The sequence below is a fragment of the Gopherus flavomarginatus genome, chromosome 12 (genome assembly GCF_025201925.1).
Source record: "Gopherus flavomarginatus isolate rGopFla2 chromosome 12, rGopFla2.mat.asm, whole genome shotgun sequence".
NCBI classification, from domain to species: Eukaryota; Metazoa; Chordata; order Testudines; family Testudinidae; genus Gopherus; species Gopherus flavomarginatus.
In genome coordinates this window covers 48647099-48667493 of record NC_066628.1, presented here as the reverse complement: position 1 = coordinate 48667493, position 20395 = coordinate 48647099, and the positions used below count along the sequence as shown (strand labels likewise).

Genomic DNA, 20395 nt, shown 5'->3' with positions numbered 1-20395 from the left:
AAAGGACAGTGAGCCAATAGTATTTGCCTGTTTGGAGGCATGTCTACACGGCGATTTAATTCCAGCGACTGGCCCCTATCAGCTGACTCTGGCTCCCGCGGCTTGGCTACAGGGCTGTCAAATAGCAATGTAGGCATTTGGGCTCAGAATACTCTGCAGCTTGCAGGAGTGGGCCCTCAGAGAGATTCTTGCAGGGCAGATGTCATCCGTTATGGAGGATAGGTCTATCAATGGCTATCAGCCAGGATGGACAGGGAGAGTGTCCTTAGCCTCTGTTTGCCAGAAGCTGGGAGTGGGTGACAGAGGATGGCTCACTAGCTCAGTGCTTTGAGCATTAGCCTACTAAACCCAGGGTTGTGAGTTCAATCTTGGAGGAGGCCATTTAGGGATCTGGGGCAAAAAATCTGTCTGGGGGTTGGACTAGATGACCACCTGAGGTCCCTTCCAACCCTGATATTCTGTGATTCTATATGATAACCTGTTCTGGTCATTGCCTCTGGGGCACGTGGCTTTGACCACTGTCGGCAGACAGGATACTGGGCTAGACGGACCTTTGGTCTGACCCAGTGTGGCTGTTCTTATGTGCTGCACCATGCCTTTCTGAGCTGGTCAGAAGTAGGGCTCCAGGTCTGCTTGGAGATGCCGCTCTGTCATAGTGATTATAGCTGGGACACAGGCCCAGGCTTTCCAATAGCCATAGTCAGGTCATTTTAAACACGTGGCATATTTTTGGAGTGGTGTTTGAGCACAGAAAAACTGAATCAGGGAAGGGTTTTAAAGAGCATACGTCTCTCCAGTGTGCACACCTGAAGACTAGGAGTTGCTAAAGTGATGCTCTAACGCCCAATAAACGAGCACCTGAGCGACGCTGATGTTTGCCGTAGAGATGTTCAGCCATTGAACCGTTTCGTAGTGCAGCGCTCCTCGCCCCCAGCAGCCGCTGCTTTTCTTGAGAGTGTTAATGATTAATGTCAGAGATGAATAGGAAAGCTGTGTGCATCTCGGTGGGGGAGAAGCGTTGATCTTCCAGGCGGTTCCAGCTTTTTCCCCTCTGCCCTTCGTTTAATAATATCATTTAGTTGCCTCTAATTTCCTCCAAGCCCTCATCAGCACATCTGCAGTGTGCAGTTGGATTTGACATGGCTGAAATTCTGATGGCTCTTCCTACTCTGGGTGCCTTTCCCCAAGGTTTAGTCAGAAATGAATGCATCAGCTGTCAGTGGGACCTGCGTCCAGCTTTCTGCTCCTGAGATCCTGCCAGGCGGGGGTGGAGGAGCTGGCAACTTCAGATTAATTAGCCAAATAGACTGAAGGGCAGTCTTAGCGAGCAGCTCACTTGTGTGGGCGTCGCTCTGTTGCACTGGGGACCTGGATGGGGGAGTCCCTCTGTAGTCTTTTCTGCTTCAGAAATGTGCAAAACGTTAAGCAGCTTGCCTAAGAGGAGCCTCTCGGCTTGCTTCCCTCGGTATTGCTAGTCTGCTGAGGAGGAGCAGGCCGTGCTGTGGGGCGATCACAAATCTGTTTAAACATGAGAATTCTACCCTCCGGGCTGCTCACTGCTAAGGCCTCGCTCATGCTTGTCATCCTGAAGATGACCACCATTGCTGCCAGCTCAGGGCAGGTCTGCGTGGCAAGGTAGAAAACCCCCGCAAGCTATCAGCACTCAGGCACTTACTGGTGGAGCAGCGCCTGTGGGGAAACTTGTAAAGGGAAGAAGAAAGTCTAAAATGTGTAGATAAGGTATAGACCAGTAGGCAGATACACAAGCTGGGGAATAAAACTAGAGTGTAAATGCAGGCCTAGTCCTTCTCAGACCCAGCTATATTAACTTAAATTAGATTGCCAAGCAGGGTCAGAGTAACACAAACGACTCGCAACAGCCAGTGGAGACATTTCCAGCTTTCAGCAAGCAAGGAATGAGAGAGGACGTATCTTTCCCTTTAAGGGTATGTCTGCACTGCCAAAAAACAAAATAAAAAAACCCACGAGTCTCAGAGCCCACGTCTGCCACCCCGACCTCCTGGAGCTCACACTGTGGTGCTACCAGTAGTTGTGTAGACATTCCCTTTGGGCTCGGAGGCCCAATCCCCTCCCTGGTTTTCAGAGCTCAAACTGCAGCCGCAGTGGGAACGATTATGCAACTGTTTTTAGTGCTGTAGCACGAGCCTGAGTCAATTGACCTGGCTCTGAGACTTGCTTCTGCGAGTCATTTCTTGCTTTAAAAAGAAAAACAGCCCTGCGGTTTGAGCTGAGCCTTCGGTTGTGACTGCTGTTCCTTTCCAGCTTTGCAGTTTGTTTCGCACAGAGCCACCATCTAACTGAGTTGGAGAGACGTATGTTTCTAGTGCAGGTTCTTTCCCCCCCCAGGAGAATTAAAAGGCACACAGTAATCTCGCTAACCTAAATAATGAATTTGGATGAAGGAGTCTTCCATCTCTCCTACCTCCTGAAGGAGTTCAGTGCTATCACTCCTGCTTTCGTGAATGTTCATCTGCCAGGCATCCTGCTTTAGGAGATTGAGAAAAATTATATAACCTACTATAGCAAATTTCTCTTCGATTGGGAGCAGTAATGATGCTCCTCCATCCTCACCTATAGCCTTCTTTGTAGTCCGCTCCTGGGCTTCCACACAGCTCTCCCAATAGATCTCCATCTTCACTTGCAGTAACGCTTGCCAGTTTTTGGACTTCCCCAGATCTGTGCCAATATATCCGAGTCCTTTTATGCAAAATCCCATTATTCCTGTTCAGATATGAGCCGCGGCTGCTAATTTGGTTGGATTGTGGAACAAGTGGCGGCTTTGTGCTTTGGTCGCATTGTTCATCAGGGATTGGGATACTCATCCGCCAAAGGGTTTAGGCAGACTTTGCTTGTATACTAGCTCAGTGGTTTGAGCATTGGCCTGCTAAACCCAGGGTTGTGAGTTCAATCCTTGAGGGGGCCATTTAGGGAGCTGGGGCAAAAATCTGTCTAGGGATTGGTGCTGGACTAGTTGATCTCCTGAGGTCTCTTCCAACCCTGATATGCTACAATTCTATTGCTAATGGCCTGCTGATAGCTGTAAATCTGTGGGGATGTCATATTCTCTCTTATCCCAACCCATTCTCCTATCCTCCTGTTATACTATCTGACTGTGCAAAGTCCCTCTCTTCAGCTGCTGTGCTGTTAGCCAGAGGGATCAGTTTTTGCTGTGGGCTGAGTCACTCTGTTGCACCTATCCTAGGTTCTGGACACACACAGCTTGTCTTCAGATATGACTTCACTGTCGAGTTAACTTGAGTTGTAGCTGAAGTCCTGTTCACACCCTTCACTTGAGTGTGGCCATGCTTTTAACTCAGATTGGCTGGTCCGTCAGGGAGTATAAACTACAGCTCGAATGAGCACAACTCATCAGCTGCCAACACAACCCTGCTGCAGTGTGGGTTGAGGCTAGTTCCAGCTGAGTGGTGGTACAGTGCCTTCCCACAATTCCCCCCGGGTGTTCAGAAAGGACAGGCAAGAGCTCCCACACATCACTGGGCAAGAATTCTAGAGCAGCTCAGCTTTCACTGCAGTGCTAAGAACCATGGGAGATGACCCCAGAAGTCTAAGTGGCACACACGTAGCATCAATGTGAACAAAGCAGCTCGAGGGTTGTTGTCTGCATGTCTGCCCTTGCTGATGCTAGGTTAACTCGAGTGTTGATAACTCGAGTTAACTCTACAGTGAAGACATATCTAATGTGCCCACAGTACTCCCAGCCCCTGTCAGTCCCAGATGCCCTCCACAATAGTACACAGCACTACCCAGAAGTACACCTAGCCCCTGTATGTCTGGGAAGCAAAAGGCAGAGAAATGACTCCAATCCAGACCTCCCGCAAGGCCTAAAATAAATCATCATCAAACCCTTCTGGCTTTGTATTTGAATTTTATAGCAGAGACTAATGACCGCTAAGCAGTGCCCCCTGCCATTCATTTAATAGACCCACCTGTTACTTGGAGTGGCTGGGGATATGCAGCGCATTCAGCCTGCGAAATAAGCCTCAAGGCTTTTCTCTATCGTAGGGCAAAGAGATGTTGCTTCACAGCAGCCTTATTACTTCCATATATTTAGAGGGAGTCCCAGCCCTAGAGCCGGATGTGGATTTCAGAACAGCCCAAGTTACTCTTTCGGCTCGATACAAACTGCATGTCCTCGGATTCTCGAAAGAGGCAAAGTCCACATCAGGCAGAATCAAAACCTCAAATGCAAGAGAACCTCCCTGACAGAACATGTGTGTTATCTACAGAACCACCCTGGAGCCATGATCAGAATCATCTTTGTATGTTTCTCAGAGGACTGAGAGTTACAGATAATAAAACAGTATTGGTCTGAATGTGCAACTCTAGGCATATAGGAAATTTGGATCCGTACGGGAGAAAAAATGCAACATGCTGGTTTATAGAAACCTTCTCTCTCTAACCTTTAGAAATAAAAGGCTCCTCATAAAGTCTATAGAGACTCCTGAGATGTGCTAACAAAGGGGCTTTTTTCTTCAGAAACTGCTCAGAAAAAGAGAAGAACCAGAAGCAGCTGGTTCTTTCTCTGTATTTAAAGCAACATTAATCATGTTAGATGAAAGCTGGAATCTGGGCCATGAAGAATATCAATGCAAATTTAACAGGCTGCAAAAGAGAAGGGAAAATAACTTAATCACCATCAATCTGTTTAACAATGTCATCTGCTGATAGCACAAGACCTGGCTTGATCTAGTTGTTTGTCCTGCAGTATGTGTTGAAGGGTCCAAGAGTTTTAAGTCGTTGCTGAATTTTGGGGAGAAGAACAGTGCTGCCCTCTCTCCAACCACTGCGGACTGTAGAGAGGCAAAGCAAATGTTGGGTTAGCTAGTAAATGCAGCTAGGCAAGAAACAATCTTCTTGAAGTACCTCCATCTACATAAAGTCTAATAACAGTCGAGGCAGTGGAACAGCTGGCCAGGTGTGGAAGTGGACTTGTCATGACTGGAGATAGGTAAAGATGAGACGTCCTTCTGGTGGGATGAAGATAGACGGAGGGGTTCCTTTTAGCTCAAATGGACCTGCTTGCACTTCAGAGTGATCAGCATACTGGGGCATAACAGACCAATGTGGTGCTAATGAAGTTTTTTATAAATCTGTGGGTATTTGGTTTGATAAGTTCTACGAGAACATAATGTTTAACTGCCTTTGTGCTGAATGATAATCTTACCTTTTGTGGAGTGGCTGTGCAGTGCAGAAACTCTGTAAGCTATGTGCACAGATAAGTTCTCTGACGTGGTACTGAAGTGCTATCCCCTCCGAGGTGAAAGGCAGCAACCGTTCAATAGCTCAGGCCTGCACAAGTCCATGTATTAGGAAGTGACACATACTTTGTCCAACAGAGAATGATGTTGGAGTGACTGATTTGGATCTTGCTTAGGAGAGTGGGTTTCGCTTTCCCTGCACTGGCATAAATGCCTCCTTGGGATCTTGGATCATAGATTATGAGGACCTGAGTCACGTGACATGTCCATTAGGCTTCTGATTTGAGGTTTTAACTTATAAACCCTGATAAAATACTCCCGATCCATAAAAGTGTGGGGGAAGGGAAATAAGTCTTTATTGGATAAAAACTGGAAAAACGCCAGAAATAGTTATATGTATCTAAGGGCTTGTCTGCACAGAGCAGTAATGTAGTCTATGGGCGTGTTGTTTTTAAAGCGCACAAATGTGTTGTGCATTAATTGTTCCATGTAGACCAGTGGTTCTCAACCTTTCCAGCTGACTGTCCCCCTTTCAGGAGTCTGATTTTTCTTGCAGACCCCCAAGTTTCACCTCACTTCAAAACGACTTGCTTACAAAATCAGACATAAAAATACAGAAGTGTCACAGCCTCACTGTTCTTGTAAAATTGCTGACTTTCTCCTTTTTACCATAGAATTATAAAGTAAATCCATTGGAATACAAACATTGTACTGACTTTTCAGTGTGTTGTATACAGAGCAGTATAAACAAGTCATTGTCTGTATGGAATTTTAGTGTGTCCTGATGTGGCTAGTGCTTTTTCTGTAGCCTGTTGTAAACCCAGGCCAATATCTAGGTGAGTTGATGTACCCCCAGGGGTACATGTAACCCTGGTTGAGAACCCCTGGTGTGGATGCTGCTGGTGCACACTGAACGTTCCCTAGTGCACTTTAACATTTTGCTGTTTTGAACACTAATCGGTTAAGGCGAATGAGGAAACATTATGAAACGATTACTCATTACAGTATACAAAGAGCTCTGAAAAACCTTGATTTTTTTTTGGACATCTACATACAACTCAAACATTGCTGAAAAGAAACCCTGAAAAAGGAAATTTAATAAACCCCAAAGAACAGAAGCAATGTCATACCCTCGAACACCAGGCTCTGGCTTTGTCTGTACTGACTCGTAGGAAAGAGTGCCACCTATTGTGTCATTAATGCTGCAGCTTTTAGGCTTGCTTGGCAAACTCCCATCCAAAAATTAATCCAACCCTGCTTAGCTTGTGAGATCTGTCAAGCTCTTAGTATAAACTGATGTGTCTGCAGAAATGGTGTTTATTCATTTAAATTAGGGAAAGGGAAGGATTAAAATACTGACCTCCCCCCTTTAAAAAAAAATCCCTTGGATAGATCTGGCCAAATCTCTATCTCAGAATCATTTTCTTTTTCTCATGCGGCCATGAAGAACGTTACTGAACTGTTCCCAGAGGACTGACATACTTTATCAAAAATTAAACATTCTTCAGCTCAGGAATGGGTCGAGGGAGAGGGTGAAATTGAGTCATGTGACTTAAGGAAAGTGCTGCCAGTAGTTATATTATGAGCATTACACACAAGAGCTCCAGATGGGGAGAATAATTCTCAGATTCCTCCCCAGGCTTCCTGTGGCCTTTCACAGCAGTAGGGGAAAAAATGAGCTGTGGAAGGTAGTGATGGAAAAAAACCAGCACAAGCCGAGAGGATATTTTTGGGCCTTGCTTTGCCTTCTCAAAAGGTCAAGATCACCTTTTTCTAAGTCTCCATTCTGTTTTCCCACTCACTGTCAGGGTTCAGTTTTTAGAATGCTCAGTTTAATTAGCAACCAAGGTAATAAAGATCTACCCTCTCCTCGAAGGTCCATGACAAGTTAATCTTTTACCAGCCAAAATGGAAATCCTGGGTTGTTCAAAGGGATGGCCATGGCAGTGAGGTATGGCTGCCATCCTCTCCAGGATGCCAGCTGGACTTTGGCTCCAGGTTTTTAGCAAATGAAGTGTGTTGGCGGTGGGAGGAGGTGGCGGCTCTCCCCACCTCTCCTTATTTCTAGACAATAAGCATCCAGGTGGCAAAAGCCACCACCAAATGTGGTATTAATTGCTGACCATCTCGGGGAGAGGCTGAGGGCTGAATAGTCTATGGAGAACTATCTCTCCCAGCTTAATGATCTCCCAAGTTGGCTTGAATTATACTTGCCCAGGTTGTGGCTGGGAGGTCGTATCTATGTGTACAGTTCTATGGCTTCCATCATGGCAGTGTTTGAGTTCTGCACTAAGGTATTTATCTTCCCAGCAGGGAGGTATTTGCCTTTTAGAGACTGGGGGACTGAGACCCAGAGAGATTAAGGGTTGGATCTCAACACCCTCCACTCCAGGTGTGGTCAGTGGTCACGTAGCATGTCTGAAAACCCAGTCCTAAGTGACTAGGCCAAGGTCACACAGGAAGTATGTGGTAGAGCTGGGACTTGAGCCCAGATCTCCTGTTTCCCAGAACTGTGCCTTAACCACATGGCCAGCTTTCCTCTTCATCCCCCAAGGGCTTGTCTAAAGGAACAGTTGGTGCGTGGCAAGCTAGCTTGCGAATCTAAAGAGCACTAGTGTGCCATGCGCTAGCTGTCAGTATGGACTTTGCTGCAGCCCAGTAAAAGTTCCTGTTTTAGGGTGGAGTAGATCGAAGTGCACCAGGGAACTTGCAATGCACGGTAGCAGGGGTCCCAGGGACACTTTACTGCACGGCACCCGAGTACGCTGCGGATTCACACCCCAGCTTGCTGCGCGCTAACTGTTCACCTGGACAAGACCTAGAGTCTTGATCCAGCAGCTTTCAGTGGCACTGAGTTATTCTCAGTTGCATTTTCTCCTGGAAAACCGAACACACACTTGCTCTGTGTGTGCGCTGCACTTTCGGATCCCAGAGCAGTGTGTGAGCCCGTCACAAGAGGGGGACCAAAGACTAGAGAGCAGGGTTTGTGCTTCAAACGTAACCGCTGCCTGTTGCAACAGAACAGAGCTCATGCACCTGCTTCCCTTCGGTTGAATAATTCGTGTCCATCTGTGGGATCACACATGACTTATCGTGTTGTCTTCGGCTGGTATATTCCCTTCCTCTGCATTGATTCCTCCTGCTGATAAATGGAATGAAAACCCTGGCTTTGTCATGTGTCCTTTGTCTTGCTCCTGCGGGAGAGGTGAGCCCACACAAGGCATTAGGTAAATGCTGCTGTCCCCGACATGATGGCTTCCCGATGTCAAAATGATCTAGGTGCCCCCTTGTGGAAAGCCGTGGAGAAGTAGAACAGATGTTCACAATCGCTCCTGGTGTGTGTTTGGTCTCTGCAAGACTGGCTAACGTGTAATCACTTACTGCCTGGGCTCAGTTCAGCTATGAGGGGTACAAATAGCTTTTTGCAAAGTCGGTTGTGTTTAAAGCCTAGGTCAGTCAGTCAGGATTCCTGGGGTCTATTTCCTCTTCTGCCAGAGGCTCATGGTGTAAAATGGGGTTGACAGTCTCAATCCGTTTCGCAGTGGGGCTGTGAGACTTGCTTTGTGTTTGTAAAGCACTTTGAGATCTAGAGGAAAGAGCCTCTTGAAGTGGAAGTATTGTGGAGGGGAAAACCAAATCGGCTTTATTTACTCCGAGTGCTGTCAGACATGTTTCGCACTGGTACAAGTTGAGAGACTGTCCTGCACGCAATCATGGTCTCTGGGGAAACAGGGAATTTGGCAACCCATTAGTTATCCAAGCAGTCTCGGTGTCTTGTTCCAGGTCATGTCAGTAAGTGACATGCCACAAAGATCTTAAAAATACCATTGTCGAGAGAAGAAGAGACGGGAGCATGCATGTTGGGGCCCTTCCTCTCTCTTGCCTTCTGTTCATCTGAGTAGCAGTTTCCCATAATGAAACCTTCACTGCCTGCTGCAGAATTGTCTCTCTTTCATGCACAGCTGCTTTTTAAAAGTGGAAAATATTAGTGTGAGGAATATTAGTGTGAGGAAGAACTCCTGGCTGGCTACTGGTCCTGAACATATAAGAGCCCTGAGATAAGGGAGAAGTGCTGGGACTGTGGGGAAACGTGTCAGGGAGCTGAAGGCAATTATGCTAAAGGGACATGGTGGTGCGTGGCTGCTATTCTGAGGGTCCCTGGGCTGGGATCTGGAGTAGTGGGTGGTCCCTGGTATCCCTCCCCTCCCTGCAGTAGGCCACTAGGGAGGTGGCCTGCAGTTGTACAGTGTTAAAGGGGAAATGAACTGGAGAGCTGGGCCCAGAACACACCAAGAGGGCAAAACCATTGCCTCCAGCTAGGAAGCCCTGGGAGTACAGCCCAGTGCCAGGGCCAAGGCTGTTTGAAGACCTCAGGGACACCCAAGCAGAAAGGGTGCTCGTGAGAGGTGGGTGACACGCCATTACAACTCCCTGGAACCTGGGTTCAGATCCCAGGTGGGTCGCTTCAGCTCTTCATCCTTTTCAGTCAGTGTAGTGAGTTCCGTGCAGTGTCTAGCATGTGTGGCTCTTTGGCCAAGACCTTGCACACCAAGGTCCCCTGTGTTCCAGTAACAGTTTGAGTTCCCGTGGCGTTTTCCCTAAGTATAAGGGTATTGCCCTTGCGTCCTTGACCAGAAAGTTTCTCTTTCCTCTAGCTGGTGCTAGTTGCCCACTTGGCTTCCCCTCAGCACCCAGAGGCAGTTGGATCACTTCCATGGTACAGTGATTCTTAATTCTGTCTGTCCCATGAACCCACGCTAGTGGATCTAAATGCAGGACTAGGGCTGAAGTTTTAAAAAGACTTTGGCCTCTAAGCGGCTAGGGAAAAGTCAGTGATTCTGGCCAGTTAGGTAAAAGGCTCAAACACACAAGACTAAATGCAGATGAGGAGACCGAGCCAATGATAGGCCTCGTACGTTTTGGAGAGACTGAAGTGCCTGGAAGTCTTGGCGAAAAGGAAAACAATTCCAAAGTTTGGTCCTCTTTTTAACCCCCTGAAGCTTTGCGACGTGTTCTCTTCACTTCTGGTGTTTCCACCAGGCTCTCTTGAGGACGTAGTCTCATTCCGTGAAAGGTCCGAAGGGCCAGCTTAATTTTAAGCATGTTGAAATTACCTCACTGGCTTCCAGTGCTCTTCAGTCTGCTAATATGAAAAAAGTCCATTCTCGCCTCAGATTTGCAGTGCAAATTTGCCTGTTTTTATGTGTGTCTGCTGCCACCCAATGTTCAGAATGCATCACTGCGTCTCCTCCCACCCATTGTCGAGTGCACTTTGTCTATCAAAGCAGCAGCACCAGGATTGCCCTTTAATGACAGCTTCTTCTTTTGAGGTTTGGTTTTCATAATAGAGTGATTTGATTTATGTATTAGGAGAGAAGGTCCTTGCATTTGATCTTTCATTGCCTGGGATCATCTCCTTACAGGGAGGTGATGAAACATTGTTAAGGTGAGAGAGAATTTTTCCTTTGTGTACAAATACATCATAGACTTATTAGAAATGCAAGGCTGGAGGGACCTCGAGAAGTCATCCAGGCCAGCCCCTTGCACTGCGACAGGACCAAGTAAACCTAAACCATCCCTGACAGGTGTTTGTCTAACCTGTTCTTAAAAACCTCCCATGATAGGGATGCCACAGCCTCCCTTGGGAGCCTATTCCAGAACTTAACTATCAGAATGTTTTTCCTAATATCTAACCTAAATCTCCCCTGCTATAGATTAAACCCATTACTTCTTGTCCTGCCTTCAGTGGGCATGGAGAACAATTGATCACTGTACTCTTTGTAACAGCCCTTAACGTATTTAAAAATTATCAGGTATCTTCCCCCCACCCCCTTCCGCAGTCTTCTTTTCTCAAGACTAAACAGGCTTGTTTTTTAAATCTCATCTGAACGATTTATCATTTTTGTTGCTCTCCTTTGGACTTTCTCCAATTTGTCCATGTTTCCCAAAGAGCAGCACCCCCAGCTGGACACAACACTCCAATTGAGGCCTCACCAGTGCCAAGTAGAGCAAGCCAGTGACCTGCCATGTCTTACATGTGACACTCTTCTTAATACACCCCAGTGATTCTTGCTTCAAGCCCACAACTCCTGATCTCTTAAAGACCTTTCACCAGAGAACAAAAACTTTCGATAGTTGAGACTAATTCAGATGAGCACAGAGACCGATATAGTTCTTTTGCTCTCTATGGGGCACACAATCTTTCAACATTTCCTAAATCTTTCCCTCTTTTGGCTGAAATGTCAAAGTAACAAGTAAACCATAGTTGTATCTTCCTATTTAACATGCTTAGAAGGAGAAATTCCAAGATACACACGCACCTATGTTCATTCTTTCTGTATCAGTAACAAGGCAAACTAGCGTAAGCATCTTGGAGCAGGGACCGTCTTTGTTCTGTGTTTGTACAGACCTGGGACAGTGGGGTCCTAGTGCAGGACCTAGTGCTGCCTAGGAGCTACCACAATATAAAAATAACACTAGCAAAAAGGGACCCTATCCTCAGCTCATCTTTTCTCATTATTGGAGTAAATTATCTCTGTCTCTTTGGGACACATTCTGTTTCCCTTCCATCCCAAGCATGGTGTTTGGATTGTAATAGTAACGTTGCTGATAGGTTAGAATGCATACACTGGCTGCTTTTTATAAAGCTGTTCGTGGGTGTGCTGGGTTGTGTGTGTTGAATTGTTATGGGGCTGCTCAGGAACTCTGGGCGTTGTGCATCATTTTGGTTGCTACAGGGCTGCTCAGGAGTGTCAGCTTAGTGACAGTAAGGGGGGGATATTTTACCTGTCTGTTTTCCAGGTTTCTTCCGGTGTGCCCAGTGCCTACCGGGAGAAATTGGTGGGACTCAGTCCAGTTCCTATTAGACAGTTATATCTGTATCTACATCTATCAGTCAAAGAACACACACAAACAATGGAGAGGGAAATATCATCTCAGGTCAAGGCTTCCGTATATCAGCAGAGATGATTTAGATGCCATTAGTCGCCAGAGCTGCCACTCGTGCCCCCTTCTGCTGAGCTAAATTTGACAGGGAAAGAAAGCTACAATGTGAAGCCCAGCTACCTCATCTATGTGTGAAGCTCTCTCTGCTTGACAGGGGCATTGGTAAAATAGAAGGGAATTGGAGAAGCAGCTTAATTGGTGTCATCCTGCTGTGCTGCTGTGAGGAAGAGGAACATTCAGTCTCTGCACCTGGCCCAGCTTTTTGGTCCCAGGGCCAGTGCACTGATCCAACCAGGAGGTGAAATAGCCTTGAAGATAGAATCTTGGAGACCATATCTGCCCTCTTTGCCCCATGTGAGTTTTGGGCAGTTGGTTTATTGTGAACTTGGGTTGATTTAGCTTCCAATTGTGATTCTCTCTGCTTTTGAGTGTTTGATTTCTTTATTTCTCCCCTCTCCTTGCCCTATTCCTCAAGAAACCACCCCCAGTCGCCTGTGAACCGCAGAGATTCTGGGGCCATGTTATTGTTCCCTGCTTCCTGACCTGTCACCCCAAGGGCAGCTGTGAGGGTTTGTGGGAACCTCTGAATTCTGTTCAACTTGCCAAAACACTAAACTCTTCCAAGTCGCTTTCCCATATCAAAATGATCCCCTCTCCCTGCTGTTAGCTGCACATGCAAGGTGGACAGGGTGCCCACGCACAGAGGAATAATAACCAAAGCGAGTGTCTTGAATGGGCCGATTGAGCACAGCAGCCCTGGAACTCAGGGAAAGTTCCCTCCAGATGTGAGCAGAGGTCTGAGCTGGCCACTGGCTGCCTTCCAGACAGGAAGGTAAAGAGAAGGGCAGCCATGTCTTTAAATGAGTCTATTTACCCCCTCCCCCAGCCTCTCCACGTCTCCACTTCGTGTGGCTGATTAAAAAGAACCATATGATGTTGGAACTGCTTAGATCAAAACCGGCTGGATTCCTGCCTTCTCCAGCATCCCACACCAGGGGAAGCGGAGCGAGGGCTTTGATACCGAATCCACTGCGTCTTGGCAGTAAAACCTCGCAGAGCGGCAAGGCACTGGCAGGGCTGTAAAACACAGGTGCAGTTTATAGATGGCTTCCCAGCGTTGGATTTAAAGAGAGGGCGTCTTTGTTAAGGAGAGAGGGTCCTCCTGGGAAACACGCAGCCTGGCTGCTGCGACCATTCTTTTTTGTTGTAGCGCTCAGCTCTCCGTTCGCTGAGGGCTGCTACAGAAGGCAGCATGGGAACTTACTGATAAAGAGCTCGATCCTGAAGGCTGTGATGCATGGGAGCGACTTTACTCGTGGGGCAGTGTCATCGAAACTCCAAATGCAGAAGTGTGTCCGGGATTGGGTCCAAAGTGCTCTCCTCTGTTCAAAATCCATCAGTCGGGCTGTGAGATGATGGCAGGACAAAATATAGAACCTTCACCTCTTTTTATTTTTTGTGAGGCTGAAAATTACATTGACTCCCCGAAAGCCTGCACTGTTTGTTATAAACTAGTGTTTATTAATAATGCTATTTGTTTTATATTGTATTAGTGCTTAGAGCATTCCGCTGGGTGTTGTACAAACCCCTAATGAGAGATTAGTCCCTGCCCCCAAATGCTTCCAGGTTAAGTAGATGCAACACACGAAGGACAGAAGGGGAAACTGAGGCACAGAGTCAAAGACTTGCTCAAGGTCATATAGCAGCTCGGTGGCAGAGCCAGGTTTAGATTCTAGGACTCCTGATTCCCAATCCACTAGACCACAGTGCCTCTCCTCTGTTTAAAATCGGTCTGTCTTTCTCTTAGAGGACAGCTGGGCAGAAATATATATAACCCATCCTCATTTAACTTTTTGCTTCAAGTCACTTGCTGCTATAAAAATATATTGGCTGTTGGTAAGTCAAGGCAGGTGCCTAGAAATGCTTCCATTTGTAGCCTTCACTAGGGGCTGGTCTACGCTACGGGGGAAAATCGATCTTAGATACGCAACTTCAGCTACATGAATAATGTAGCTGAAGTCGAAGTATCTAAGATCGAATTACTCACCGTCCTCACGGCGCGGCATCGATGTCTGTGGCTCCCCCTGTCGATTCCGCAACTCCGTTCGGGTTGGTGGAGTTACGGAATCGATATAAGCACGTTTGGGGATCGATATATCGTGTCTAGATGAGACGCGATATATATCGATCCCCGAGCAATCGATTACTACCCGCCGATACGGCGGGTAGTGCAGACGTACCCTAGGAAGGGCTAGTACCTTTTTTTGTGCTAATGGGAGGGAGTGGGCAGATGAACGTGTCATGCGACAGCCTTGGTAGCTTTATTGTTAGTTATCAGGTTCCTTTTCTTTGTTTATGAGCCGATCCTGCAGTATTGCACTGGATGGGAATTTTTGCAATGGCTCGGGATGCAGGATGAGGTGCCCCCTGCCAAGAATCTCTAGCCTGTGTAGGGGAAGGAAAACAGGTATTTGAAGACAGACACATTGAAAACCCCAGTTTAAGCTGGCCAGACGGAACAGTGTTGAGAGATTCTATCATTTAAAAAACATGATTTTTTCATAATAGAAATAAAAATACTATGCTGACTGCAGTGGTTTTTCAGTTAATTACAAGACAACGTTGTTGGCCAGCTCTATTACCCAGCTAGCATCGCAGAGCACAACTGATTTGGTGTAAATAACCTACCTGCATGGGGCACTCCCCCTGCCCTGCATTTCAAGATCGCTTCTCTCTGAGAGACATGAAGGAGACCCGCCTACCTTTCTCTTGTCAGCAATGGCCAGCTGTAGCCTCAAAAGGAGAGAATCGGTGGAAATCAAGCTCATTCTGAGCCCTGCCTATCTGCTTTGGTTGTCAGGGACTTCGAGGTGCCCTGTGACTCAGTAATGTTGTTGATGACCTTATTAAGGACAGGCATAGTTCTCCCTGGATAAAAGAGGTGCATGGCAGGGGGTTCTTTGTCAGCTAGTGCTCCCTATCTGTGAATGGAATCACACATCCTCTGGAGGCCAGCTCAGCCAAGACGGGGTTTGCAGGGCTCTGTGCAAAGTTAGATACGCTGGGTTCTTGCAGGATACTTGGGGCCTGATCTGAGGCCCATTAGAGTCTGTGGAGAGACTCCCATTGACTCAGCGGGCTTTAGAGTAGGTCATTTGAGGGGGAGGATGGAATGAACACAGGCAGGTGCATACTCACTGTGCACACCCATCCACCCGTCCTCGTTCCCTCTAACGCCACTCCACTAGCTTTCAGCCACCCCGCCCCGTCCCTGGGGTGGAGCACTGCCGTAGGCCATCCCTCACTGTGCTTGTTCCACGCGGCATGAGGGATGGTGGATTAATACTGCCACGAGCACACCTTATGCTGACGCACGACACGTCGGTGGGCCTGCCCTGGAGAGGGGCGTGCAGCTGAGTTGCTGCTTCCCTCTGCGCTCCCCAATCCCATGCTCGTTTTCCACGTAAAGCGAGGTGGGAATATCCAGGAGCACTAATACTGTACTGCTGTGTGGATGGAAACACGTGAGTGGAACGAGAGGGGAAGGCCCCTGGGGGCCCTTTCTGCCAAAGGTTGGAGGCTCTTGCATTGGAGAATCGGCACAAGGAACCGTTTATCCTGGTCCCCTCACCCCTCATCCCTCCAACTCAGTGATGCACAGGGCTCTTGGCATGATACCATGTTCTTGCACAGCGTCCACTTTGTTTAGGGGGGACACCAGAGCTTTGTGAGCAGTAATGTTGTTTCTTAGAGGATGAAGCAGGAACACAGGAATGCAATTATGTTTTTCCTCCCTTATGAAGCCCTCGTGTACTTGAAGCATACTAAAAGCACTTAATAGAATGATTTTCCTCAAAACCCACAGCCATTTTCCTAAGGGGCGTCTTCTGTTTCTGGCTATTTTTTCCTGTTGGGGAGGAATTCACCATCAAGTCAAGTTCCTGGGTCAGAATCACAGAACTCCTTCACATTTTTTATTATGGTGGAGCGGGCGTGAGGCCATACTTGGGCTTGTGCCAGCAGTTTTGCTTTTAGCAGGGTAAGGATTTGGAAATGTATGTCAGATCTGATTTCCCCCCCTTCTCCCGCCCTGGAGAGATTCGGTGCGGAGAGGTTTGTATGCAAACCACAGTGGTACAGAAAGTCAAGGGTTAATAATAAAAGCATCACAGTCTCTGAAAACAGATGTCATCTGCACAGTGAACAGTATCCGCGTCAGCCTGGGGCTGCAGAGGGTTGAGCAGGACTTTCCCTGGAGTAGCAGTTCTGGGCTGCTGTGAGCAGTGCTGCACCTCCGAGGCTTATAAACTTGGCCAAACCTGGGTGGATTTTCACAGGGATGGAAGAAAGGCTCCCCACTCCCTCCAGCCAAATTTGAAGTCCCCGCTCTGAAGCCTGAGTGTAACTAGAGTTTCTCAAAGAAAAGGCTGGCATCATTTTTTAATATGGGCAAACTGTATTTTTCTTAAGTCTCATCTTGGGAATGGCTGACCATGTTGGCTGAAATGTTCCAAAACCATTCAGCCTAAGGCAGATATCTGCCATGGAAAATTTCTGCCCAAATGATTAAAATTTTGGCAAAGTTTTGGGCAACTGAGAACAGGGTCTTATAATGGGAAGTGTCAGGCAACCTAGCTGCCTCACCTCAAATACAAAAACATGCTGGACTTCTTTTAAATAGATCTTTTCAAAGGATGTTGTATGAAAGTGAATAGAGGCCATTCCTACACATAGTTCCATGGTGCATCATAGCTATTAAATTCCATAAGAAAGAAGCCTTTGTCATAGCACAAGGCTAAACCCAGTCACAAGGGACAATTTGTGCCAGAAAACAAAACAAAAAATTTAACCACAGCAGCGTTCTTCAGGCCCTGGGTAATCAGCAGGACCTTTTTTTTTTTTTTTTTTTTTTTTTTTTTTTTTTTTTTAAAGAAAGGAAAGAGAATTCCTTCAGATACATCATTTGATTTTAAGTTTGACCGGAGCTGAGGGCCCTACTCAGCCATCTGTGCTGGACCTTAGTCTACCACCCTCTTCCCCCTTCTTCATGACCTCATGCCTCCCTCCTGCGGGTGTGGAACCCCTTGAGCCTGAAAGAAAGATGCCCAGACCCATGCGCTATAAGTAACTAGAGGCTTTGCTTCTCAGTGAAAAGTTCTGGGCACCCCCTTTGGGAAATAAGCCATGCTTTGGGTGGCATAGGCCTCTGGATTCCATGCCGGGGGGTGTTTTGGGAGAGACTGCGTTCTTGTTTCTCCAGACATGCTGTGGAAGCAACCGGTCTCCCTCCCACCTGCCTCCCTCTCTCCACAGCAGAGGCACCTCTTCCATGGCACCTCTTCCCCACCAGTGCACTTTCCTCCTCCTATGAGTCACTAGATCTAGCCCCCAATACATGAATCTCCTAAGACACTTGTTTGACCGCCCCAATCCTCTTAGCCCCATCTGGGCTCCCCTACCTTCAGTAATACTGCCTGTTTTTTTCAGTCTCCCTCTGTCCCCTAGATGTAAGAGAAATGGGGGTGGGGAACATGTGAGAAGAGATTTGTGGGGTTTTTATTTGGCTTCTTGTATCATCTTCATTTGAGCCGTGGATAAGGCTTAGCTGCCTCCTTTATGCCAAATAGTCGGCAGTTATATCCTGCTTCCCCTGAATAGGAACAATGCAGCAGGAGCAGAAGCTCAGTGCCTGGAACTGTCCCCCGAATGCCCTGTTTACAGACCTTCTTCCACTCCTCCCTCCATTAAAAGGTGTGCATTGGGAATGAGGAGGGCGGTCACTTCTCAGTCACTGGAGCAGAGATGTAGGATAGGTTGGAAAAGCCTGGGTTCTGGAACACTCAGCTGGTGAAGTAAAGGAAAGAGAAGGGTCCCTTTCTGAACCTCCGCAGGTGCTTGGGCCTGATTCTGATCCCCTTTCTCACTCTGGACAGTACTTCATGAATAGACAGTGGGTTTGTCTAGGCTGGGAAGATGTATCATGTTAAAAAAAAAAAAAACGTCTCAAATATGACTACCCTTGGTGTGGACAGTCACAGGGAGGTAGGCATTTCCATAAGGGACCAGACCAGTGGAACCATCAAATCCAGTGTCCTGTCGGAGAATGGCCAGCACCACATGCTTCAGAGGAAGGTTCACGAACCCCTGCAGGAGGCAACTGTGTATTTTTTGGTATGTGCTTGATGTTCTTCTTAGCCATCTAAAGGTCCAACCCCGGTTTGAATCTTACTGAGCACTTGGCCCCAGTGGCATCATGTGGCAGTGAGTGCCACTGGCTGGTTGTACCTTGAATAAGCAGTTACGAAATGGCCACATTTCAGTGTCACCCATGTCCTTTGGTGAAAATGGCTGAATAGAAGATGCCAAGCTGTATACTTCTGTCATGTTCAAAACTATGCTGGCTGGTCATGAGGTTCATGAAAAAGACCATTTGTGCAACGAAGCACTCTCCGACATGAGTAAGGTGTGCCATTCTGGTCCTTATTGGTTAGAACCGGTCCAAAATTTTCATCACAGTTTCTCTTGTAAGAAACATGGGCGATGAGAGGCAATGGGTTCAGTCTGACTTTTATGATCAATAATAATAGCGCTGGTGGGGGAGAGGAGTGGGGCAGGGAGGGGGAAATCCCACAAAATCGTTTCCAACCCAAAAGAGGAAAACATTTTTTGGATGAACGTTTTTGCAAAAATGTTTTTTTTTTTTGAATGGCTCCTTTATTGATCTCTAAAAGCCTGGTTCCTACTGGCCATCAGCAAAAGCAGAATGGAGATGACTTTACTGGATGTTCCACAAATGTGGAAAAGCAAGAATTAGAAAAAAAAAAGAGAGAGAGAGAAATTATAAAAAGGGAGAAGAACTATAGGGAGAACAACATTTAATAACGGTGCAGTTGCTGTTTCCCTCTTCTCCAATACTAGGTAATGCCTTTTGTTCCTATCATGTACTGTAGTTCTCAGCTGATTTGGGGCTAGTGCCTAATCAGGTGAGGAATAGAACAGGAACACTGGCAGGAACCAAAATGAACTTTTTGTAGATTTCTTCACTACAGAAGAGAATGTTGAAATACAGACCCTAGGGCTATTCTTTGTGCCTTGGCGGCAAGGCACCAACAAGCAGTCAAATAGGTGAACAACTTACACTGCATTGTAATAAATTACAAAGACCAGATGGTATTTATTAGGGTTGTGAAGTACTAAGAAATAAATCAGCTAGCGGAACTATTAACTATATAGATTATATATCTCATTAAAGAAATCCTTTCTCAAGCTCTGTATGGTCTGGGGAACTGATCGCAACAGGATGTTGAAGCAAATAGCTTAGAAAGATTTTAAAAAATTGTACCAAGGTTAAAGTTATAAGTGTTACCAGCTCTCTTGCTTTAGGGCAAAAGTTGACCACCAGCTGGAGTCGGGAAGGAAATTTTCTTCTCGTGGTACTGCAGAGTGTGGTATTGCAGTGAGATGGCTTATGGGGAGTTATTTCATTTGACACTAACCAATGCTAAACACGAGGTACTGTACTGATTGGATGTCATAGGGCGACTACCACCTGGGGTGTTCTCCCACGGCAGACCTGGACGCAATGTGCACACCTGCCTCAGTTTCCCCTTGGAATCTACCTTTGCATAGTGATGATGCCTCTCTTAGCGGCAAATTCAAACCCTTTTATAATCAAGTCAGATGTCACAATCCGCAGATCCCTCATGGTAAAACAGTTCTTCTCAGAACCCCAAAGTAAAGTCAGATTACAGGGCAACAGCTCTTCGTCCGTTTCAAAGGTCCCCCACCCGAGAATCATTAACCACTCTGTCACGGTTCCTCTAGCCCCCGGTCCAGGCCCCACTCTCCAGGCCTGTCTGACTGAGAGTTCCCACTCATCTTCCCTCTGTGGCCCCAATTAGGGCTCCTGCGACAAAACTCCCTCAGTGTTCCACTCCGTCAGGCCTCTCTGCCTGCTGCTGGGATCCATGGGGCAGCCTCGGTTCTCTTGGTTTGGGTTCAGCTTCTCCTAACCAGGCAGGTTCATGCCTTTCTTCCCAGCGGCCTCGCACAAGCCCGCCTTTGACTCGCTAGCGCTTCCCCAGCTCTGATCAGTCCTCCCATCAACCTCTGGTAGGTGGAGAATGAGGAGGGAGTGAGGGGGCTCCGTGAGCCACACTTTAATGGTTCATTGAGCTGCACGTGGCTCGCGAGCCACGATTTGGCCACCC

At 47.1% G+C, this 20395-nt stretch overlaps 1 protein-coding gene across 4 annotated transcripts in view; it reads left to right on the top strand.

Annotated features, from left to right (window-relative positions):
• SLC39A11 (solute carrier family 39 member 11) overlaps positions 1-20395 on the top strand; it is a 262946-nt gene that overhangs the window by 199435 nt on the left and 43116 nt on the right. The gene's annotated exons all lie outside the window — the stretch shown is intronic.